Here is a 26448-nt window from a genome sequence, read left to right on the forward strand (position 1 = left end):
CAAATGTACGGCAGAGCTGATTTTCCGGTTCCTGACATATCTTTTGACACGAAGCAATAGAGTCCGAAGGCTGACAGATTATGTTTTCACCTCATCACGATGTGGGCAGTGTGGTTTTAGTTTTCTTTTACAGAGGCCGTCATTGCAACACTTTTTTTTTTGTATTTGTAATAAATTAATGACTTACTTGGTCTGTGTTGTGGGACAATCCTTACCCGAAAGAAAGAAGGAACCCAACAACTATTACGTCATCCATTCATATTTGGCGGAAAGCACTGTCATTTAACCACCCTAAATGTACTAATCAGTTTTAGTAAATATTTCAATAACTGCTAAAGGTAATGCTTTTATCTTTTAGCTTCCTTACAACTTTTCTTGTCTTCACATCAAGAAATCGAAGAGAGCAAGAAACTTAAATGCAGTTTTTCTTGCGTTAACTCCACTGCTTGGAATTGATGCTGAAATTTCGGTGCTTATCAACAACAAATGCGGAAATGTTTACAATTTCTTATGCTACTCTTCCACACAATCTCTTTCTGTTTGTCTGATCACTCTGAATTTTCTTCGTAAAAGTGAGGGTTATAAAATGAAAACTGGCTGAAGAGTGTTACATTTCTAACAAAATACATTGAAGACTACATGTTATTACAGCAACACTCGAGTATATGGTTCCCAAATGGTATTGCAGCAAACAAATATTACGCCTGTTTTGTTTTTAACAATGAGTGGATCATCAGCAGAAGGCGCTTAGCTCACTATTTTCATTTAAATATGTGTGTGGACAGGCGAGACAACCTAGACGAGAAATGCATGAATAAACAATAACCTATGTGGAGTGAGCCCGCAGTAGTATATGATTCAATACTCTTAATCTAAGTGAATGTCTCTAGAGTCTATTAGTCTTGAAATAAATATTTCGCTAGCGTTCTTTAGAAAATATGTGCGTGCAACGATTGTGAGCGCATATGGCTGCACGGTAATAAGCAGTTATCATCAGCGAAAAAAATGTCATGTGCCGCTTATCCATGCGGTTAGCCTTCCCAAACAATGCACCGGTTGCTGACACAGGCACCTGCTAATATTAGCGCTGGGAAATAGTGCTTCGGTCAGTAGTGATGCACAGCAGCGTATAATTGTCGTGATATGTGAAATGCTCTCTATTTCAGTAAAGTCTTCCAGCCTACGTACTACATAGCCATCACCCATATGTCAATCCCGCGTAGCGCCGACTCCAACTGCTGGGTCTTTCCAATGTCTATGATGAACACTACCGGGGCTCTTCGGGACCGGGAACTCGTCAACGGCACTACCTCGATTGTAAGTTTACGTGGTATTGTTGTGTTTACATTTTTCAGCAAACACATGAAGCGGCGGGAGATTTGACGAGTGTTTACTAAAACTCTTTGTTTAATGTATCGAAGCAATATTATAAAATACTTGAGAATATCAAGCTTGCGTGCCTAGAAATCGGGTACTCTTCTAAACAGTGAACCTTTGCTTAGAACGGAAGCTGCTACTGCATTATATAAAATAGTCTCCCATATTTACTTTGATTTCGTTGAACACAAGTGCGAGGTCCAGCTTGCTTGGCGTTGCAAACAATCTGTACGAATGTTGCCTGCTTAATGTGTGGCTGCCTCAGGTAGAAATTTAAATTGACAATTCAAAAATTATTTGCGCCTCCTTTCTTGCATCTTCAGAAATCCGAAAAGAGCGCACCGCCAGAACAGATTAAGAATGTTTGATTCATCCCTGTGTTTTGTTAAGTTCCAAGGTGTAGACTCTACGCCGGAATTCTGCACAGGAACTTGAGATGTGATAACAATTTCATGTCGTGCAACTTGAAAACAACATCAAGCCAAGGATACGTCTAATGTAAAGCACCGTCAAAAAAAAAAAAAGATGCATGGAACATTTGCAAGATGCCATGCTGACACCGAGTGCAACACCAAAGTAGCTTACCGAGTGTCTTAGTATGACACGTGTTACACATACTCGAAATTAGAGTGCAACTAGGCGAAATCAGAATCGTTTCAATGTGGAGAGAGAGAGAGATCACAACTTTATTGAAAATGCCTGCAGAATCGGTTAGGCTCCTTCCACGCAGTGAGGACAAACATTTACCGCGACGCGACCACTACCTCAGTCTCGTGCGTTGTGCTCCTCAATGTCTTGGTCCTTCGCTACTTCCGCGCAGCCGAGTTGGCCGTCTCGTTGTGGTTCACGTTCCCGCGTTCCGACACGTCACTGCCCATGTGGGCCGGAAACAACTTGATCACAACACCACTTTTCCGTCCGATGTCTTCGGCTTTGCACAGTATGCGCGCGGCCTCACTACATGCCCTACCCTTGGCGTAGTTGTTCACTGCCGTTCTAGAGTCACACAACACTGTAGTGCATTCGGGGTCGGCGACGGCCAAGGCGACGGCCACCTTCTCCGCCCTGTGCGCTTCTCAAGTCCGGACGCTCGCCGCGGTCTTCGTTGCACCCGTCGATGCCCCGACAACCACCGCCGCGTATGCGTCGCTGCTCCCTCGATACTCCGCCGCGTCCACGAAGACGGCGCCTTCTTCCCTGGCGTGGAGGTCCACGAGAGGCCTGGCCTTCGCCAACCTCAGCTCCTTGTTGTGCTCGGGGTTCACGTCCCTCGGGATCGGGCAGACCCTGAGCTTTCTGTTGATGCTATCCGGTAGAGGTACGTCTTTCTTCTGCTTGCCTTCCCTCGGCTCGAGGCCAAGGTCCCGCAGTATCTGTCTTCCGGTTCTCGTTTCAAAGAGACGCTCGAGTTGCGCCGTTCTCTGTGATTCGGCTATTTCGTCCAGCGTGTTGTGGACTCCCAGCGCCATGAATTTTTCGGTGCTCGTGCTCCCGAGTTCCGCCTTATACGCCTTGCGTATGGTGGCGTCTATCTTGTTACGTTCGCTCGGCCTCCAGTTGTGCAAGGCGGCCACATACGTAGTGTGGCTAATTGCGAAGAATTGAACGACCCTAGTCAAGCTCTCCTCCTACATCCTCGCTCTTCTGTTGGACACCCTCTTGATGAGTCTCATTGCCGCGGCCGCTTTGCCCGCGAGCTTCTTGACCGTTTCACCGTTGACTCGGTTTCGCAGGATGAGCAGCTCGAGCACTCGAATCATCTCGACTTCCGGTATTACTTGTCCTCCCACCATCTTGACCGTGATCTTGGGACGCTCGTACTTCCATATTCTATCTTTTCTTGCCCGCTCCTTTCGGTGGAATCTCCAGCAGTTCTGACTTGGCCGTAGGGCAAACGAGTCCAGACCCGGTCCAGCTGCTCCTCGATGGCGTTGACCGCTTCTTGCAGCGTTGTCTCGATGTGTCCGTCGCTTCCTCCGGGTACACATAGCGTAACGTCGTCGGCGTAAATGGTGTGCCGGACTCCCGTTACTCTTTCTAGCCGGTTGGCCACCCCGATAATCACGAGGTTGAAGAGTAGCGGGGAGATCACCGACCCCTACGGAGTTCCGACGCTGCCCAGCGTCTTCTCTTCGAGCTGCAGGTCTCCCGCGCAGATTTCGGTGGTCCGTTCCGTCAGGAAGTCTGATGTACTGGTATGTCCTCCTGCCCATGTTTAGCCTGGATACTTGGGCCAGGATAGCCGAGTGCCTCACTTTATCGAAAGCGTTCTGCAAGTCCAGCCCGAGTATGGCTCTGTTGTCCGTGGTGCCCGTCGTATCGTCGATGATCTGGTTCTTCAGTAAGATCATGGCGTCTTGCGTCCCGAGCTTGTTCCGAAACCTGATGATAGAATTTGGGTAAAGCTCCGATTCTTCCAGGTAACGATGTCACCTGTTCATGAGAACGTGCTCGAGGACCTTTCCCACGCACGAAGTGAGCGAGATCGGCCTGAGGTTCTCTGTGTTGGGCGCCCTGCCAGGCTTGGGGATAAGGATCGTCTTGGCTGCTTTCCATTGTTTGGCCAGTCTTCCTTCTTGCCGGCACCTGTTGTAGAAATTCGTGAGCATTTCGGTGGCCGCTTCGTTCAGGTTCTTGAGCGCTCTGTTGGTCACTCGATCGGGACCCGCGGGGGACCTGCCATTGAGATCCTGCCGGGCAACTCTGACTTCCCACGTCTGGATGTCTCGATCTAGCGTCTCGTTCTCGTTGCCTGGCGTTTTGAACGCCAGAATGTTTAATAGTATCACCTCTCCTCTCACTTCTTGCAAGCAGTTTATAGGTATCCATATGTTTGCAGTTCTTTGCCAGGAGTTCGGTGAGCTATGCGCGCTTCTGATCGTACAGAGTGTTGTTGTTCTTGATTTGCTTGATGTTAAACGGCGTCTTTGTTTCAATTGTTTAATTGTTGTTAGCTGTGTTCTCCTGTTTTCGCTACATGTTGTTTTTCTTTCACCCCTCACGGAATACTCCAGTTTTAGCCTGTGAGGCATGTGTATAAATAAATAAATAAATAAATAAATAAAAATCATCAGCCTATTTTATGTCCACTGAGGGACGAAGACCTCTCCGTGCGATTCACACTGACCCCTGTCCTGCGCGAACGGATTCCAACTAGCACCCGCAAATTTCCTAATTTCTTTAGAATAAAAACAGGAATAGTACAACACAAGACGAGCGAGTAAAGAGTTCTTTACTCGCTTCTCCTGTGTTGTGCCGTTCCTGATTTTATTCTCAAGATGAACCAACCAGCCCGATTGAACACACTTCCTAATTTCGTCGTACCACCAAGTAATCTGCAGTCCTCTACTGCGCTTGCTTTCTCTTGGTACCTATCTGTCACCCTAATGGTCCAACAGTTACATAATCTTCGCGTTACATGACCTGCCCAACGCCATTTTTCTTACTATCTATTAGAATATTTTTTATACCCCGTTTTCTCTCCGATTCCTACCACTCTCTATATGGCTCCTAAAGTTATGCCTAACATTCTCCGCTCCATCGCACTTTGCGCGAACTTCATCTCAAGCGTCTTCGTCAGCCTCCAAGTCTGTGCTTCATATGTCAGCACCGTTAAAATGCATTGAACGTATGCTTTCCTTTTCAATGAAAACGGCAACCTCCCAGTCAGGAGCGCACGATGTCTGCCAAACCATTCTTATTCTTCTGTGAATTTCCTTCGCATGGTCAGGGTTCCCTGTGATTACTTGACCTAGGTAAACGTAATCTTTCATAGACTCTAGAGGCTGACTTGCGATACTGAACTCTTGTTCACTGGGCCTTTTATTACTGTTATTACTTAACATTATCTTTGTCTTCTGCATATTAACCTTCAGCCCCACTCTCATACTCTCCCTCTTAAGGTCCTGAATCATCTGTTGTAACTCGTCTGCAGTGTTGCTGAATAGAACAATGTCATCTGCAAACCGAAGGTTGCTGAGGTATTCGCCGTTGATCCTTAGTCCTAAACCTTCCCAGTTTTATAGTTTGAATACTTCTTCCATGCACGCCGTGAATAGCACTGGAGAGATCGTGTATCCCTGTCTGACCGCTTCCTTCATAGGTATCTTCCTACTTTTCTTGTGTAGAATTAAGGTCGCTTCGGAATCTCTCTAGATACGTACCAGGGTATTTACGAAAGCGGTCTGTACTCCCTCATTACGCAATGCCTCTATGACTGCTGGTATCTCTACTGAATGAAATGCTTTTTTCGTAATCTGAGAAAGCCATATAGTGAGACTTATTGTACTTTGCGGATTTCTCGTTAACCTGGTTAATGACATGGATGTGATCCATTGTAGAGTATCCCTTTCAAAGCCAGCCTGTTGCCTTCGTTGATTAAAGTCCAGTGTTGCCCTTATTCAATTGGAGATTATTTTGGTGAATATTTTATAATAATGGGAGTAAGGTAATGGGCCAATAATTTTTCAATTCTTTAACGTCTCCTTTTTTGTGGATTAGTATAGTGTTTGCATTCTTCCAGTTTTCTAGGACCCTTGTAGTCGATAGACACTTCGTGTAAAGAGCTGCCAGTTTTCCAAACATTTTCTCTCCTCCATCATTGATTGCATCGACTCCTATTCAATCTTATTCTGCCGCTTTTTCCGTTTCATGCTCTGCAAGGCCCTTCTGACCTCATCTTTAGTTATAGAAACAGTATCTGTATCCAGTTCATTATCGTTCCGAATAGAGTTCTCCTAAGTCCTCTGGGTACTGTACGGGTAAGTATAGAAACATTACGCTGCATTTATTATACCATTGAGATTGCTGATGATATTACCCTGCTTATCATTCAGTGCATACATCTTGCCTTGTCCTATGCCAAGTGTCCTTCTCACTGATTTCAAACTGTGTCCATATTTTTCGGCTTCTTCAACCTTTCTCGCGTTATAATTTCGAGTATCTCTTGTTTTCGCTTTTCTGGTCAGTTTTGACAGTTCCGCGAATTCCATCTTATCTCTTGAGTTGGACGCTTTCATTCACTGTCGTTTCTTTATTAGGTGGTTTGTTACTTGAGAGAGCTTGCCTACTAGTTGCCTTAGTGCCTTGCCTCCCATTTCAATTGCTGCCTCTGAAGCCACCCTCGTTACGGTTTCATTCATTACCGCTATGTTATCATCGTCATTTCTCTGTTCTAAGGCTGCACATTTGTTTGCAAGTACCAGCCTTAATTTGTCTCCTTTTACCCTTACTGCCTCTAGGTTCACCTGCTTTTTTTTCACCAATTTTCCTCTTTCTCTGTTCAAACTAAGGTGAATAGTAGCCCTCACTAACCTATGATCACTGCACTTTAGCTGCCTATAACTTCTCCATCCTGCACTAGGCTAGGATTGGCAGAAAGTAAGAAATAAATTTCATTTCTTGTTTCACCATTAGGGCTTTTCCAGGTCCACTTTCTGTTGCTAAGTTTTCTGAAAAAAGTGTTCCTCATTCTCAACTTATTCCTTTCTGCAAATTCTACCAGTATCTTTCCTACAGCGTTTCTAGAAACGACGCCGTATTTGCCGATTGCTTGTACTAACAATTGCCGTAACGATTGCCGTAGTTGCCAAGGCTTGTACTAGCTTTATTATATACCTCTTGTTATGATTGATTACGACTGCTACTACCCGCTCGTTAATGCTTTAGAATTCGTCAATGTTGCCCGCTATGTCCTTATCGATTAGGAATACTACCCCGTATTGCTCCTTATCAGGGAGTCCTCTATAATAGAGGACATGGCTGTTATTCAGCAATGTGTAAGCCTCACCAGTTCTAATCTCATGAAGGCTGATAACACTCCCAACAGCGTCTTATAGTTCCTCTAAGAGTCCTCCTAAGCTAGCCTCACACCACAAAGTTTGGCTGTTAAAGGTTGACAGGGTCAGTTTCTATAGGCGGCCTGTGTGTTTTCAGGATGTTTATGAGTGCTTTTATTCTGATGCACTCTCTCTGCGGGAAGCTTGCTCACGGTGCCTTTGAAAGGGGCTATATATAAAGGGTGAAATCAGCGAGTATCTAAGTATTTTGGTTATTTTGATAGCTTAAAATTCCGGACCTAGTTCCATCAACTTTTCAGTAATACACGGTAATGTTGCTTTTCACTGCTTCAGTTTGTCGCGTCCCACTACGAGACGATTTCCTAGTGAAAACGTATGACATATTGCCTGCAAGTATTGCGGAGTGGCTTGTTTTGAGGATTACACCACACGTACACCATTTCATTTGCCTCCACCTATGGACTCAACTGCGTTTTGTTTCTTTGCTCTGTCATCGTCAGGTGCAAGCTCTCGACAACCTGAGATGGATGAAGCAGCGGAATCAAGAAAATATGTTATTATATATATCTTTCTCGATGCGGGCGCAGCAGTACACACCGGAACATATTTCAAACAATACCGTAGAAGAATCCTTCAGCCTATTCAATCCATGCACTGACTCCCCTGACGATCAGAATCACGGAGACGTCCATCCAAGACAAGTAAGTTTTTTGTTACGATAGCAGCTATACCGACGATGGACTCGCGTTCGCGGTATCAGCGCAGCAGCTGTGATGGCCGCACATCGTCCCACGATAAACGGTGCATGCCAGGCCGACGCCCGGGTTTTAGGGGAGCTTCCAAAAACGCGGAATGCGTTTGGCTGCACGAGCACTGAAGCGAAGTGGACCCATATTGAATGCTTCGATATTGGCTCGGTGGTGAATTCGGGGCAGCGTTCTGCCTTGCACTGCCGCCTTGATAGCTGTGCGGGCTAACACTACGACCACACAAGTGTTGCTGCTCAGCTGCTCTGTGTACGCACTGGCCCGAGCGCAATCGAGAGTAAACTTCAATATAACGGCAACTAGTATTTTGCTGGGCGCTGACTAAAGCGGATGGTTTCCCCTCGGTCTCATCGCTTGCGCTACCGAGCGGAGACGCCATGAACGCAATTGCATTTGTGCCTCGTCACGCCGACATAGCGGGATGCCCGGCAGCCGCCAGGGTGCTGTTCCTTCAACACAGCAGCAGTTCGCTTGTGAGGTTCGTCGCGTCAGCGTGCCGCAGCCGCATGTAGCACGGTTAGACCAACGTCCGAGAAGTCCAAGCCCAGCGCTAGGCCTTGCTGTCACTTTCTATGCTTCGCCGTTCGAAGCAAACAGAATATTTTTTGCACGTACCCGATGAAGACACAGCTGATGAGATAGCAGTCGGAAGTAGTCTTCAAAAAATGTAGTGTTCTAAATAAAAAAAACCTCTTAGCTGCTTGGAATCACCCCCATTAAGTGGAAGCAGCTTTCTTTTTCGACAGTTGCATTTATGCTTCGCTGAGATGGTGACGTTTCCTGCAACGAACGTCCACGCAGCTGTGAAGGTCACGGAATAACTTTGAGCTCTAAATTTTGTTACGTTGTCGCAGCGTTAATTCTACGGGGAAGCATACGACGCGTTGTTAGTCAGCTGCCTATTCATAGGTTGAGGTACAACGTGAGGCCTCCTGCTGAAATGTTGCTCTCCAGCGGCTGCAGCTATGGCTGCTATTAACACAGCTGTCACTCTCAGAGGCACATTCCAACCCTCGATTAATCACTTAGCAGGATAAAAATCTGAGCATGTCTATTCAGGTTCGTCATTTAAACTAACAGCAGTTGTATTGCGTCTGCTACCTACAGCTTCATCTTCGAAGCGCAGGCAGTTTTAACCAATGAATGTGTTGTGCACTTAGGCTACGCTCAAGATTGTAAAACCATTCCATTTAGCATAGTCAAAGCTTTTCTTTCTGTCACGTCGTTATGCGACATCTGCGCCATGTAGGCAAACTTTCCACTTTTATTTTTGACACGTTTTGACGTTTCATGTATAGACGATTGTTGAAAACGTGTACATATCTCTGCACGAACCAAAGACCATTTGTTAGTCTGTAAGTGGTGGTTCGTTTCTTTCAGGTGTTCTCTATTTTTCCTACCTTTTGCAAGTTAATGACTTGGCAGTGAAATGTCCGTAACAACAATGCACTGATAAAACATCGTCATTTGTTATTCTGAAGGTTATAATGCATAATACTCTTTTTTTCTGCAGGTTTGCTCGGAGGAGTACGGAAAATACTACCGCCGTGATTCCGAAGTGGATGCAGAGTACACGTTTGACCCTACTGAGAATCGCACTTTGACGTTTGACTCGGAAAAGGGACTCAAGGAGAAGGTGATCAGAGCCGACGTTAACAAAGCTGCGCCATTAACTGTTAACGGGCGAGCATATATGGTAGAATGGTTAATTTATCTGTCATTGCGCCTTACGCATGTGGCCTTTCTTATTATTAAAGAGAAAGCCTTAGATGGCTCAAGGGACAAAAGATCACATATCCGGCGTAACGCCTTCCGGAGTTATGGCGGTGAAATTCATGGGGTGACGAACTCTTCACCTTTGGTACGAGTTGAACCCTCGACCTCTCGTGGGAGTTGAACCTGCGATATTTTGTTTCAACTAGGGCGATGTTAAATAATACGCAGGTAATTAAGGTACAATAATTTAAAGTATTCCAACTCGTGACCTTTGGCTGGAGAAAGCAATTAATTCAAAGTAACAGCATATTCTAACGAAAATGTCAGGTAATGTAATGAATGTCTCGTGACCGGGCAGGCGTTCGCCTGCATCCTGATTTGCTTGTGCTAAAGTAACTGTCCACTTTTTTTTTTTTTTTGGGGGGGGGGGGGGGGGATGAAAGACGTGACCGCATGCCGTTAACCTTCCATCAAGATCAAAAATGTTTCGCTGGATGACTTAATTAGAAACTAATTACGTAGATATTGCAATGCTAGTCCGCAGGAAGCTCGTTAAAGAGTGGAATTCATCGCGGAAAAAAAAAAACATCGGTAACTTAAGAGGAAGCTTTCGTTCAGGTCGAACTCCGACGCGGCCAATACCAATGTATGTAAAACTCAAAAACGTTTTTCTGAGATAACCATTGAACCAAGTTTAATAAAATTTGTTGCATTTGAGAGAGAAAGTTAAATTCTAGCAACTGCCGGAAGCGGAATTTCGATTTACACCTTGTATTTTGTTAACGATATTTTCAAAAAATCCAACAATTCAAAAAAAGATAGAAGCACGAAGTCTACAAGTTACTAGCTCTGCATCATGAACCGATAACGCAGTTCTGTAAATGGCATTCATTAGATCATAAAAGGCGGACAAATTCAATATGTCAATTGATATATTACGTGAATTTGTTGCAATGTGTGCAAGGGTTCTGCGAAAGTTGTATTCCCTTATTAGTGAACTTTTTTTAGATTGGTGTGTAACACGTCGATTTTGCCCGCTTTATATGTACTATTAGATGTAATTCACAAAATTGTGGTATCATTTTGTGTTGCTTAGTTACAGAGTTGTAAACTTGATAGTATCGTTTTCCGAAAATTATTGATATTTTTTAATTTTTAATAAAGAACGGAAAATCCAAATAAAAAATTCGAAACCAACAGTAACAAGATTTTAAGTTTTTCTTTTAAATGTAATAAACCTAGCCAAATTTTGTGCAGTGGTTGCAAAGAAAATGGAATTTTCTTTTTATGTGTATTTGGATAGGAGCACCCGAGCTAAAGCTTCCTCTTAAGAAGGTTACAAAATCTAGCGGTGTAGTTTGTTTTCAGTATATATTCAACATAACCTAGTGTCTAACCCCAAGTTTTGTAGTTTCATAAATTTCAATTCATGCGTGATTAGTTAGATGCGTTTATAATATTTAGTGAAATGTTTACTCTCCATCCATACCTGCGCTGAGGTTCCCGAGATAATTAAACGACGTGTCCTCATTGGAAATTACCTTCGTTCCAAGCAACGTGACATCACAAATGCGCTGTGGCGAGATCTTCATCTTGAATTGGTAACATGCAGACAGGATTGCGGTTATTGATAAGCCGCTTTGGTCAACCAATAGAAAGCAAGAGCACCCATTCGCAAGTACCAGATATGTACGTAAGTAACGTGACCTCGAACATAACACTAGAGAGGGGTTTGGATTTCTCAGAAAATAAAATGAAAATCAGTATCACCATACCGCGAACTGACGCCGCAAGCAAAGAGAAAACGAAAGGTAAAATCGGCAGCCCGCGGGGATTTATATCTTTACTGCGAACTGCCATCGCAGAATGCCGCGATAGTACGAGTGCTGACACGTTTGTCACTCTCGTCGAGAACTGCGTCACGTTACTTGACACTGATCAAGCTCATTTAACAACGCGCACTTCAGAAAGGCCCGCTATGCAATCGAAGGCAGCAAAACATTTCACGTATCGTCCCGCGACTTCAAAGAGTGCTTCCTTGACGCGGCTGCACAACAGCGCCAGGCGTCATGCACCAAGCAGGCGATTAGGACACAGAAACCGGGTTGATGCTGCAACTAACGTCGTTCAATATCACGAGAAGGAATGCGGTGCTCACCAATCTTTGCGCGAGTCCAAGTGGCAGCGGGTTCCGAGAGCATGGAGAGCAGGCGAAAATAAACTAAAAACAAAAACCTTTGCGCATCCGTGTAACATGTAACATGATGCCCATGTTAAAAGGGCCAAAGCTTCTTGTATTTGCACGAGCAGGTTAACGTTTTGAAACTTTTGGGATCTGTGTTCACATGCAGTACAGTTACAAGGTCATCGTCAGTTCAAGTCATATAATTCTGACTTAGGGATCAGAAGCGTTTCTTTGTTTTCTCGCATGGTTATCTCGACAGAAAGGTTGCCGAGAACTCTGCTATGTGTCTGTGGAAATCTACGCTTTTACTCTTCTGTTCTCTACCGGAATGTGTTGTTTAAATGGAGGAAGCGCAAAGAAGCGAACACTCAGTGTACTCTATCGTCCACGATTTTATAGCAAAGCCAGTCAAAGGCACGCACGAAAATGGGTCTGCTATACGTTTTGTACATCCATTCTTAAGCCGCGGTGTGGTCAGTATCATCGTCAGGCCACCACGTTGTCCTTACGTTGACCCTGGGATATATTGGGAGGCAAAACAAAGAACAGATCATCATCGCCGATGATAACTCGCGTCTTAGCGCTGCAGCGTTCTCGGATGCACGACCCTACTATGGGCTGTAGCACCACTCGAAACCTTTGCAATTAGTGTGATATGCAGAACCTGACATTGAGGTGATTGATGCGGGTATGTCAGAGCCCAAAGAAATCATTGCGGTCTCCGACGGACAGACAACGTTTCGCTCATCGCAAAATTTAGCAGACGCGACTGTGGCTGACACCTACGTAATGCAAATCTGCGCGGGAATCGTTGCAGCATGAGACGCCTTCACTATAGTCCAGCTCGCAGGGCTCCAGCGGCAAGAGGCTCACTTTGTCGATTTCTTATTGCCTACTGTTTTAAGACCTTCAACGAACAACCGAACGAGCGAACATGCGAACGAACGAAGTGAGCGAATGAACGAAAAAATGAAGGCAAATGCGAAACAACGAACAAGTGAGGGAATGAGCGAGCCAAAGCGGGAACAAGTGAGAGCAAGCAGCGATCAAACCAACGAAAATGGAGAGATTGTCAAATACGCAATAAAAGCTTGCATGCCTCGGACACGAATGCTTTGCACTTTAAGGTGTACTTCTCGAATACCAAAGACGACACTTGTGAGAAGCTGATGCCAGCGTACAAAAGTTTTTTGGAACATAAGTAACTACGAAAGCCTGCTGATATCTTTTTTTAAAGCGAAGCACATTAAACGCGAGAGTGCTTTCGTACACTACCCCACCCCATAGGGGTCGCGCCTTGCAGTCTCGATACGATGACCACGTAAAAAAGGAATTGGGAATTCACGCACCTTAGAAGATTATAAGCCGGGACTGCAGCGTGGTAAGCGGGCACGAATAGATGTATGCGCCACACTTGATTCTTTTTTTTTTGTTAGTGGCTATGGTGTTGCGCTTCCACGCACGCGGTCGCGGGATCAAATGCCGGCAGCGGCGGCCGCCTTTCTTTAGAGGCGGAAAGCAAAAACATCCGTGTCCCATCCAATGGGGGCACGTTAAGTAGCCGCGGACCCGCCTCTAAGCTGTGTCGCATTATCAAGTCGTGGTTTGGGGTCGTAAAACCGCAGAATTCAATTCATTTTATTCACTTCTATTCGGCAATGCATGTAAATGAACCGAAGCAAGGCACCCCACCAATCGGCGATGGTAGAAACTATAGAAAACTGCAGAAGGGCATTGAGCTTTTTGAAGTGAACAACCCTGTTCACGGCCAGACTGAACTTTCAGCTAGCGTTCTTAAGCAGACGTGGTCAGTCTGGTCCGGTCGGGCTTAGCCAGAAGCAAATAGCTTCTGGTGCTAGGATGCAACAAACTCCACTGTCAAAGCGGGAAAGCAGACCTGAGTAGATCGCTCGTCGATATCACCGCGTATATGCTTCATGCGATTTAACAGGCATAGCAGCATGAGAGCATCAAAATGTTGATCACTCCAACAGGTGAAAAAAAAAACGGCTCATACACGTGACAGTTGAGTGAGGGAGCACCGCCACCATCGGATGTTCGCGATACCGATGCGCGTGCGCGGCTCAGGTGTGAATGATTAAATTATACACGCCTTGCATCTGGCTCAAAGAAGGACGAAGCAGAGAGGATGCACCGCGAATCTCCCGTCAATTGCCGGCAAAGTACTTTGAAGTAGGCGTGATGTGCTAATGCTATCACGCATGTTACCCCCGCCTTCTATAATGTTCCACCATTCAACACTCAACCTCGACTAGGGAAACTAGATAGGTGGCCAACCCCTCAGCTGAAGAGGTCGCCACCATTCATGATGATCCGCAACAGTTTTTGACAACTGTAGTTTCTTTGTCAGTCACAAGGCAGCGCCCTCCTTAACTCGGTCATATAGGAGGAGTGCCCCGATTTAATCGGATTGCTTGAGAATATGGGGTGTTCACCAATCATGGTAGACGAATTCTGCCGGAAATTCCTCAGTGCCTAGTATTTAGACTTACTCCTGGGTCGCTGGGTAACTACAGCTGCGTAAATGCCTCATTTTTGGCCATTCCTCCAGAGTAGGTAACTATAAATTCAAACAGCGCTAAACGACAGGACCAGAAAGAGGAGGAGACAAACAGCGCCGTGTTTGTCTCCTCCTCTTTCTGGTCCTGTCGTTTTGAGCTGTTTGAATTTATAGTTACCACGCAACACCAACTCGCCCAATCCGCTGGCCTTCTGCCTCCAGAGTAGGTATGTGGCACTGTGTCTCAGAATCGTGAAATCCTTAAACGTGCTTACAAATGCGTGGTACGTCGGTGTATACACAGTTACCATTTCAGCCTTGACCCTTTTTATTACACAACTTTCGTGATCGTCATATCATTACATTCATACGTCTCGCATTGTTCATATGCCTGAATCACTCTACAAATTTGGGCATACAGCTTGGGAACGCTGTTGCGCTATAATGTACCAACTGTATGAAATGAAAGAACTTTGTGACTTGCACCTTGCGCTCACTCGTACGTATTACATATAGTTATTATATTTCAACAAACGCTCCAGGAAACTTAAGGTTGAAATAAATCGTAACGTGTGTGTTCGATCTGCATACTTTCAACGTATTCTCTGGAAACTCTTAAGGCGCGGTGTTTTGTAGCGCTATATGGCTTGTTTATCAAGTCATCTTGACTATCTTTGGCTTCCGCCTTCATTTCATTCATATTTATCTTTACGCTCTCATAGGTCTGCGGTGCCGTCGCCACCTACAGCAACCTCAACTTTAGCGTAGCCGTCTACGACGTCGAGTACGACCAGGAAGACACGAGATGTCTCTGTTTCTACATTGGCCGTGGCTCCTTCAGACGTGTGAGGGCACTCTCTTCTGCAATTTCTGGCCGCAAATACCCGATCTCGGTCACCACAATCATTCGACCAGACATATGCCTTGAACGGCTGTACGCTTCCCTGGGTGCTCCTTGTTGCCCCGCCTCCTAGCAGACTGCGGTGTTAAAGATGGAGGATATAAAATATGTTCAATACGGCGAGATAAGAGTGTCTAAGCCTAGTTATTACCCTCACTTCGATATCAGTTTCACGGCAGCGCGTTTCTGGGCAATGCCTGCCGGGAAATTCTACCTTGTTTGTTCGTTCTCGCCTTTACCTTTTGTAGACTTCTCTGCCCACCCTGTCGTGATCATTTGAGAAAGATCGCAGTATGCATAAATAAACTGAAATATTTATACATGGAATAAAACAAGCCCAAACAAGATGGTTGGACTTCGGGACGGTTGTTTCTCTTTCGATACACAGTTCCTTAAATAACGAGCCAAATCCGCGCCCACCCATTCTAACTAAATGTTTTATTTTTCCACTGCGATTCCATGACGAATAGTAAAGAGGCTTCAGTTTGGAAGGAAGAAGCATTGCAGTGTTCCTCAAAAACCAAAAACGCGGGTGGGTCCTATTCACCTTGTAAGGCGGGATCCGACGATACATTGAGATTAGCTGTTTAATTTACGTTAAGCGCGTCTGTGCTCGTTACATAAACTGCCTTCGTGTAATGTGAGCATGCACCGTTTTTAATTTACACGAAATGGAACGCATTGATAGACGAATGACCAGCGCCCAGTTTTATGCTGAGGATAACAAGATGAAGAAATTATCGCTTCAATTTAAGTGAGCGCTCAATCGCGTGTCATCTTAGTCAGCCAAATGCATTTGATAGACATTAGATGCCAAAGGAAGACAACAACCTCCATTGCCTATGGGCTGCATTTGCTGGCAGAAAAAAAGATCAAGTTCGTTGACAGCACACATTCCTCTCGCTCGTTTCAATTGCAATGCGCGTTCGGATAGTGTAATCTTGAGCGATTGGAGTAATTTCTGTCGTTGACGCATTCCGCTTTACAGCAAGGGTTAGTTGCATAATCATAATCATGATAAGTTGCCATTGGTCGAGGTCGCAGGTTCGATCCTGACCCCGGCAGCTACGTTTTGACGGGGGCAAAATAAATAGCGCTCGTGCACTTTGATTTAGAAACCGGTTTAAGAACACCGCAGTGTCAAAATTAATACAGACTTCGCCTCTACGGCGTGCCTCATAGTCCGATTGTGGTTTTGGAGGGTACAGCCCCATATTGCAAATAAAGTTTAATACTTCGGCGACGATGCGATGTGGGATGAGAGGCAATGAATGCGCTGAACCCTCTCAGAGGTTACGAAGTATGGAGGACGTTAACGCCTCAAGCAAACACTTCACCGTGTGTTTTCTGTGTACTACGAAGACAACGAGCAGCGGTGCCCGCAAGGTAACGTTTACTATCAACTCAACCCTTTCGCGTTTTACTAACCGCGAAAGAAATTAAACGTTCGCCGTCAACATCCCCGGTAATTATCGTCAATCAAAGCAAGCAGCTCACAAAGCTTCGCTTACAACGATGCCCACGGTGTGTGGGGTCCGCATATTTCTTTTTGTCACGTCGGTCTGCCTGCCTATCTGTAAAGCTGGGTCTTATCCTGATTTCCCGTCAATTTTGGTCACTGAGTCGTCCATGGCGGAATAAGTAGAGCATTAAGCTGCTGTGATGCTCCCAGTACAGTGGGCTACCGTTGCTTCGCCGCACGGAAGAGAAGCTTCTCACCACCACTGCGTATCTGGGCATTGGGGATGAGGCTTTGTCTAGAGGAGTGCCCGATGTTGCGCACCCATTTGCATTTGAGCCAATGCTACATGCAAACAACGTGGCGTCTGGCAAACTTTGGCCGTGAATCCAGGATACCACAGGGACAACGAGAACAGCAAATCTGGAGTTAGTTTCGATCCTTTGGATGCCTTGGCGATCTGGCGCCACCGGCACCATTAAAATGTCAATTGCTCCCATCGGGTCACCGTTAGCCTGTATACGTTTTTATGTGCACATGCTACGTGTTTCCCAGTGAGAAAAGCGATAGAGCTACAAGGGATACTCGCGTTCCATAGTGCTGGGTGCACCAAGGCCCAGGTAAACGGCGGTGGTGTCGTCCATCTGAATATACAAGGACGTCAATCTAATGATGTTGTCTAGAACAAGCACATTCTTTGTGAAGAAGATGCTGTGCCATTTCATCTTGGTACTGCCTTCGTGTTGATGGCGCGTGTTCTCTTTCGCAGTGCTTCTTGTAGCTTGCGGATTGCCGATAAATTCATACTTACAGCGGAGCTGTCTTAGGCTATAGTTTCCAGCGTTTCGTGATGTGCATAGGCACAAACGATGGCGGAGTCTACAGCGCTAAAATTGCTTGAGCATAAGGCAATATCGCGTCAGGGTATGTGTCCCAGCTGCGCTTGAGGCCAGATGTGTCAAAACCGGTGACGGATGATGGATGACGGTTTGATGAGTTGCAGTCTACGCAAACAACGACTCTGTGGCCGTTCCGCCGCACGCCTTACCGATGACGGGCGAGAGCCTTGCCCTGGAATGTGCCGACGCATGCGCCGTACAGACTGGGGCCGGAATCATTGTCGCCAGCCTATACGTTCATCCCGAAACGTCAGCGAGGGACCTTGAAGAGTTTATGATCGACACATTCGGGTGGATCCTCCCGGTGGACAACAATCCTATCGTCATTGTGGGCGACTTTAACGTCGATGTGTCTCATAACGATGGAAAGCTGTTCTTGGCGTTTTTCTTGGAAAGGTACGGCCTTCAATGTTGCACCAAGGCCAATGTCTCCGCGACGTGCCATCGGTCGTGCATAGACCTAACGTGCGCTAACAACATGAGTGTCGTCACAGAGCTCATGGCAGTCTATCGTAAGGATGATAAAGCCCTAATTACTGGGGTCACGAGATAAACGTAAATACATAAAAACGTAACACCGTGCATATTTTTGGGTCATAGTATTCTTATTTCATTTTATTTATAGTTGCATACAGCTCCGTTGGTCATCCGCCTTCAGAGAATGAAATAGCTCTGAATTTGTTTTTCATTCTGTCTCACCGCTTGGCGTTTTCTTAAAGTCTACCTAACTGTTGTTTTGAGAGTCCTCTCGTGTCAGTGTTACTTCCCTGAGCTTTCGACGAATTTCTGTACTCTGAACGGATTGCTCCATTCTATTATCGTTGTGGGAATTTAATCACCTTGACCTATGCACTGAAATTGGTTTGCGCACTCCACCCAATCCTTAGGAAATTCGCCGTTAAGCGAGGACATTATTGCGTGGCAGATGCACTCACTGCTATAATTAGAATCATCAAGCTTTAGAGAAAAGAAGGCGTGGCAAACGTGAATTTAATGTTAGAGTCGCAATGGCAGTCGCTTATTCAGGATACAGAAAACGATTATCTTGCTAAGTTTCAAAAGTGACTTCCTATTTAGTGTCCCATTTTATAAACCAGGTTAAAATATTCTCTCTGATATTTCTTCAGTATGTTTCCTCAAATGTTTGCCATCATTTTTCACTGCCGCAGCGAAAGTATTGGACACGTTATTTTATTATTTCAAATTTAATCTCTGTTATAATATTTTTACGCAATACACTAAGAAAATACTTCAAGCATCCTGCTTCGTGACCAATCTACTCCCCTGTGGGTAACTGCTACTTGCGCGTAGCTCTCTGGAGTGCGTCATATTTAGACGTAACGGCAGTAGCAGCGAAACAAGAGTGGCCACCCCGTCGGTGCTCTCTTCAGAGCGATTCCCCCCTTGGAGCCCAGCCAGTGCGTGAGTAACTAGGAACGGTCTGTTGGTATTTGTGGCAGTAGGCACAAGGGTTGCTTGAAAGCGAGCTTACTTCGGTCTTCAAGCGACAGCGTCACATATTCCGGCGGTCCGTGTCTCGTAAGAGCTTTCGATGGCATCAGCGGCAAGAGCGGTAAAATTTTACTAATGCCAGAGATTGCGTTGCCACAACTACGCAGATCACAAAACAACGGGCACAATTGTTGCTAGCGAACAAGATAATTACCTTGATTACCACTATATGTGCCCTGAAGTACTGTGTTCTGCACTGTGATTATACGCCTAATAGATTTATGACAAGTACGATTAAAAAATTATGGGGTTTTACGTGCCAAAACCACGACGTGACTATGAGGCACGCCGTAGTGGGGGTATGTGGAAATTTGCGCCGCCTTGGGTTCTTTAAAGTAAACGTAAATCTAAGTACACGTGAGTTTTAGCATTTCGTCCCCATTGAAATGCGGTCGCGGTGGCCAGGATATGATGCTGCGAACGTGTGTTTACCAGCCCGACACCATAGCCAGACGGTCAGATTAAGGCTACATGTCGCGTTAAAGGCACACTAAAGAAAAAGATTATCCTGAGCTCTATTGTAAATTACACTTATACAATACCAAAAAAGACCCTATTACTGTCGGAAGAGCTTTAATATGCCAGAAAAGGTTCAAAGAAGACGCGAAGTATCGCCACTTTGAAATTACCGCACCAGCCCACCGCAACGTTACAGATTTCGACGGTGTCTATAGGCGCCGATAGTTAACTCTTTAACGGCAAAGGGGGACTGTATTGTTTACAGAAATGGTTAGGAAATGAACTTAGCACGTGTCAAGAAGTTCTTGTGAGCCATGATGTCCCAAATAAGAAAGTACTACTTCGAATCCTGTGACGATAAGCTGACTCTCCGGTATGGAAATTTTGGCGCGAAATCCACAACATGGAATCTTCTTTGCTGTCATATTTTTCTCGTAATGATTATTTCGTTGGATAAAAATCACCAAAAATAGAGTTAACTACTTCATCAGTTTAAAGTGATTCTGTGCTTTTCTTTACAGTCATTTTAAAGAACACCATGCCAGGCTTGCAAGTTGCATAATCCCATCGCGTCACCTAAACTTCCAAAATCCACGACTATGCCTCCCTTCCCATGTACGTGTTCTTTTAATGTAATAGCAGAAGAACTAGTATTTTGAACTCATTACAGAACGTGTCAAAGCGCATGTCCTCTTAACACTCACAAAGAAGGTGTCAGCTTCTCTCACTTGCTCTCTAGCTTCTTTCATTTATCTTATTACAATCCAAATGCCAGTTCTTTTCCGTTCTTGCAATTACTGGGCGCCGGCATCATCTTCTAACACGTCTCCTTGACACAAAAGTCACGACACAAGAGTTCAGCAAACTGTCCTTGTGTCGTCGCAGGGTGTGAGACCGGGCTACTTGGTATTCCATGCTAAAGTGACTAGCGCAAGAGTGGACACGGAACACTAAAGAGGCGACAAGGATAAGCGCAAACTTCCAACTGGGCGCTTGTCCTTGTAGCGTCTTTAATGTCCCCTGCCCACTCTTGCGCTAGTCACTTCAGTCTGTGTCGTCGTCCATTAGCATGCTATGGCCGAAGCATCTCGCAACAGTAGGTCACATTTACTGGCCACCAGGCCAGGTACACCCTTGGGTACGACATATACAGTATTTGCAGTTAGTTTCCAAGGTAGTCTCCTATGGCGGTTATCCACGTGCGTGAAGCAAGAACGCTGTTTAATATTATTGTGCAGTAATATATGCGGGATTTGTATGTTCTCCACATTCTCTACCATGTTGCTGTTCCGCCTTTATTATATAGCCGCAATGTAGACTAGCAGCTATCGAACGCCATAAAGGCTATCCACATATTCAAAGACCTCACGCACAACTCCTGACACTTAATTGTATTCAAGAGTTGTGCGACTGCCCAGGACATCCTTAACGAAAGTTACATAACACATTATGAGGTTTTACTCGCCAAAACCATGATTTCATTATGAGGCACGCCGAAGTGGAGGATTCGGGAATAATTTAGACCACTTGGGATTTGGACGCTTGCGCCTAACCCTAAGTACGCGGATTTTCGCATTTCACACCCATTGAAATACGGCTGCCGTGATTGGAATTCGATCCCGAGACCTCGTGATTAGCAGCCGAACCCAATAAAAGCAAACAACTACGTAGGGGAAGGAATGTTGGCAGTAGGAGGAAGGTGACAGCCGGCACGTGAGACAATTTGTTCCCATCCTCATTGCGCGAGAATCGGTACCATCTGTCGAAGAATGACACCGTAGAATGCACTGCATTCAATGTGATGGAGACGGCGTCCAATATTTCAGACCCGAATCATACTGTACCTACTGACAACGAGGCATCTCGCTAATACGTGCAGTCGCTTGACAGCTGCCGAGCGCTGGCGTCAGCCACAGGACCTACTTGGCGTTTGTTCAACACTTACCGACATTGTCGCCTGATTTCGCACCATTGCGCTTCAGCTGGACTGCGTCAACAGCCAATTTATTTGTGCCAGAATTTGGCCACCCTGTCAACGTTATCGTTTCTTATTTTTAAGCAATCTTTTATATTTAGGCTAATGCTGTCCTGAAATTTCCAGCGGTTTCACCTTTCCCAATATGCCCGCATTTTTGTCGGCCTCTGTTGATATTTTGAAAGATATTTAATAGACGTGGAAACCATTGCGTGGCCCCCTGACCAAGCTGCTCAAAAAGTCATTTTATATCCCTGAGGTCATGTGCAAGCTTCAATCCCACGGAAGTTGGCAACGATATAATGTCCATGGGATTAAAGCCATTTAAATCAATTCTACTGTGAATACGACAGCCCCTTTTGCTCACTATGAACGGAAATATCGCTTTAATGAGCTCCATGCTTAAGCATTAAAATTGACAGTAAAAAAAAATATGCGGATCCCATGTATGTGCGAATCGATGTAAGCAAAGCTTTCTGTGTTTGTTTACATTGTCATAGGTAATCTCCACAGAGTAGACAGGCACTCTCTAATGAAATGCTGTCAATGTTTGCCTGATTACGCCTGCCATTGTGATGCAAATAAACGGAACTTCAACTCATTTTCTCAGAGATAAACGCTGAATGAAATGCTGACGTCATCCTAAACAAGATCAACAAGCGCCGTAGTGCTCGATCTTATGATGTCCCTATTCGTACGCTTATATTCGTGATATATTTTTCTGGGGGGGGGGGGGGGATGTGCTCTTGTACCCTAGAAATGTCCCTCGGACGTCTCTGGCGTGCTCGTTTTTATTCTCAACTACCCACAGAAAACTCTCATCGCTGCAACTTCATGATGTCCTGGTGGCAGGCCACCATGACGTGTCGCGCAAGTATGACCACGCTGATTCATTTGGGTTGACATATACTATTTTGCGCGTCATACTTCCCCACATTCATTTTTCAAACTATGCCAGAGCTCGAAAAGGGCGGCAAACTAACTACGTCCCTTTCCTCTGTTTATTTCCGCAAAGTGTGCGTTTATCGCTGTGGTTACCAAACACGCCCAGCGATATGCTACCAATCAAGCCTCTCTGGCGGCTGAGCAACTGAAGTCGCAGGCTTCATTCAACATGGCGTCGACGTTCAATATGGCTATCCTCAATTACTTTTCGCGGAGTTCTCTCACCGCCTTCTCTCCAGTGCCATCTCTTACACTACTCGCTCCTGCTAGACACAACAGAAACACGCAACGACCTTAACGAAGCATCAATTACACGCTAGTTGACACTACGTCGATGTATATTTCCGCTGAGCACCGGGATGGGACCGTCGTCCTGTCTATGGTGACACTGTCCGTCTACAGCCTCGCTCAACAACACCGCTCGTTACTGATCACGTTTTCTTTTTTGTCGACAAGAGCATAGTGTATTTCCTCTGAATGTGCTTTCGGCTTTAGGGGTGACCTTGCACGTCTGCTTATTCTGTTACGTTGACGGCGACCGTTGTCGTCAGGATGCCGCCTCATTCTGAGCTTCGCAGTCACCAGAGAGCACAGAAAGCTGTCTTCACAAACAAACCACCGGGATTCGAGCCCATCTCCCAAATGCATCATCTTGCATTTGGGAGATGGGCCCGCTAACCATTACGCTACCACCTGCCTCCAACAATTTATGTTTATCTGCCATCCCACTTCACGTTTTTGCCGCAGACGCAGGCAGAACGGATGCAGAAACTACAAAAAGTAATGATTGCTTGAGCCACCAGCTGACACATGACCTTAACTTTCGCAGGTTATTCTCATTGGAGCGCATGTAGGCTTGCGGCTGCGTGCAGATTGTGGGTCGCCTTAGCTTTATTGTAAATTTGCTTTCACCGACTCTTTTCAGCTAGAACTGAAATGCCGAACAAAAATGAGACCTACCGTTGAATATTTTTTTCTTGTTTTTAGGTTTAAACCAAAAACGCTCATTTACACAAATAGTGATTTTTCTAAGAAATGGCATAAGGATACTATATTTCGAGTCCATGTCGTTTTGTCAATACGGGCCGGCACCACGTATCGACAAAAGGGCATCACAGTGCCGATGCACGCGGCAGGTTACTAAATGAAGGAAACAGGAAACGAGTGTTTTTCAGTTCTCGCAACATATTGTACACAGAACACAAGGCACCCGCCGTCATGACATTTTACTTTTGACAACAGCGACACACAGTGGCGGACTGATATACTTCCTAAAAGGGTTTCATTTTATTTTTTGATCGCAGAACCGCAAGCACAGGTTGCGTCGCGCGTATACCGCAGCCACGTACTGTGGCCGCGCTCCTTTTCCTCTAACAATGTGGCCCCCGGCGGCTTCACGCGCTCCCGTAGGTGGCGGATTAGACTGTCACTCCAGAAGTTGAAACACATAACCTCTTTGCATAGAAACGACGGCATGATTGGTAACATATTGTTGGCTTGGATATTTTCGGCACGATCCCCAATACCCTGTATTATAACGCGTTCTTATGTTTGTGTTCGCGTCTCTGTCTTGAACGGACGCGCTCCGTAACATGCTGCAATTGTGCTTGCGTTGAGCGTATGTAAGGCGCAAAAGGCGGTTCTAAAATGTCTGTTCACTAACTTGTGCAGTCAACGCATGTTTATAGTATAGTATAGTAGTACGCTACACTGAAATTAGCAGAACAATATCAGTTTATAAACTGATAGCGTCAATTATCTGATGTCCTTCTTGTGTCTGTGGAGGGCATAAAGGACAGCATGCCTGCGGACAGCTGGCTCACCCGCTTGTGCTGTTTGTGCAGGTACTGCCGTGGATCCTGCATGAAAGGCCAGCCACGATAACGACGACCAGCGCTGGAATGATGCCGTTGTCGGCGTTTCACTCTGACCAGTTGACAACGAACTTTTCATTCGTGGGATACGAACTGCAAGGTGTGACGTCATCAGCAACAGACCTACTAAAAGAGCGACGCAACTACGACCAGATCTGAGGGCACGGCACCTGGCCTGCATACAGCATGGCTCACCCGCTTCTGCTGTTTGTGCAGGTTGGTCCTCAGTGCACTGATTGTTCCTACCGAAGTGACAACAGATTTTTGGTTATCCTGCCGTGCCCTCGTAGGTTTTGTTGCATTCTTATTGACTGTTGGTCCATGATGTTGCTATTAGTGTCAGGAGACATAGAAGAAAATCCCGGGCCTAAATCGACCGAACTGCTGCAAACAATTATAGAGAATCAGGCGGCGACTGATCGCCGACTATCATCAATAAGCGAGAACGTCGTGCAGTTAAACGCGAAAACAGATCGACTGACTGAATTTCTTGTCATGATACAAGAAATGAACAAAAAAATTGGGCATCTTGAGGCACTCAGCACCAGGCTGAAAAATTGATCGAGTATGAAAACAGCCACCGGCGTAACAACTTGTTGGTTTTTGGAATCTCGGAGGAAAGCGGTGATTCAGAGGCGAACTTGAGGGCAGCTGTCATTGATGAACTGTTTCATGAAAAACTGGGGGTTCAAGTTAAAACTGTGGAAAGAATTCATCGCATTGGCAAGAAAAACAGTCAACGACCGAGACCAGTTATCATGAAGTTTTATGATACCAGAGAAAAGGAGCAGGTACTTAAGAACTGCAAAAAACTTAAAGGCAAATCAGTTAGTATCAGCAATGATTATGCAAAGAAAGCAGTAGACGTCCGACGGAAGTTGTGGGCGAGCGCTCCTTGTGAAAGGGCGAAGGGCGCGAAGGTATTTTTGATTGACGACAAGCTCAAGGTAAACGATAAGCTTGACGAATGGGACCAAGCAAACAACGCGCGTTTCTTTCTAAATAACCGAAATAAAAACAAGCACAAAGGCCAGATGACACGCATGGTGATTCTGGTCCCTCAGGCAGTGCCATCGATTCCCCATGTACTTCAATCCTTTCATAGCTCCGAATCTTGTCACTGAATGCAAGCAGTATTGTTAGTAAGGTAACTGAGTTAGAATACGTGTTGCTGACGGAGACCCCTCATGTGCTAGTGGTAAGCGAAACATGGTTGAACAGCAATGTACCTAGCCAATGTATAGTGCCACCAAACTACCGAATGTTTAGATGGGATAGACACACTCGGGGTGGAGGCGTTGCGATTATGGTTAAACAGCACGTTGATGTTGTAATGATTGAATGTATCATTCCTGAGACAGTATGGTGCAAAATAACTTACGGGAACACTGTATATCTTCTTGGCGCAATATATAGGCCAACTGCCACTGCACCCGAGTTTTTACGTAACTGAATGATTTCCTATGCAATCATTTGGACCGTAACGCCAGACTAATAATGACTGGGGACTTTAATCTACCTAATATTAACTGGGACAGTTTGCTACCTGGGCACGTAGAAATTTCTAGTAGCGAAAAGCTGCTTCAAATAATGATCTCGCACAATCTAAAGCAAATCGTGAAAGAAAACACGAGGGTAACGCCTGAATCTCAGTCATTGTTGGACTTGGTGTTTCTTTCGAATAAAATAGGCGACTATACAGTGTCTGTAGAAGATGGTCTGTCAGATCATAAGATGGTTCTTGTACACATAGTGTCGAGCGCAAGCACTCTTTCCCAGCCGTTTATACCCATAAAACTTAAGGACTAGAGTCGGGCGGACGACACATCTATTCTCGATTCTTTAGAATTATCATTTAATCAATTTGAACCTGTCTGCGATTGTGAATCGGTTGACGAACTATGGCAGCGCCTCAAGAAAATTATAAGACATTGCGTTGACACTTTCATCCCAACTCGACTAAAAAATATAAAACGACGGAACCCTTGGAATAATCGACATATCATTCATATTAAGCCCAAAACAAAGCGCTTACGCAAAAGGCAAGATATCTCCGCCGA

At 45.4% G+C, this 26448-nt stretch overlaps 1 long non-coding RNA gene across 1 annotated transcript; it reads left to right on the forward strand.

The window, feature by feature from the left end:
• Nucleotides 1–1142: 1142 nt before the first annotated feature.
• On the forward strand, nt 1143–9574 carry LOC126526016 (uncharacterized). The gene is made up of 3 exons (XR_011889937.1): nt 1143–1317; nt 7676–7876; nt 9456–9574. It is a non-coding gene; the product is annotated as an uncharacterized lncRNA (long non-coding RNA).
• The last annotated feature ends 16874 nt before the right edge of the window (nt 9575–26448 follow it).

This window comes from Dermacentor andersoni, chromosome 8 (genome assembly GCF_023375885.2).
Source record: "Dermacentor andersoni chromosome 8, qqDerAnde1_hic_scaffold, whole genome shotgun sequence".
Classification (NCBI taxonomy): Eukaryota; Metazoa; Arthropoda; class Arachnida; order Ixodida; family Ixodidae; genus Dermacentor; species Dermacentor andersoni.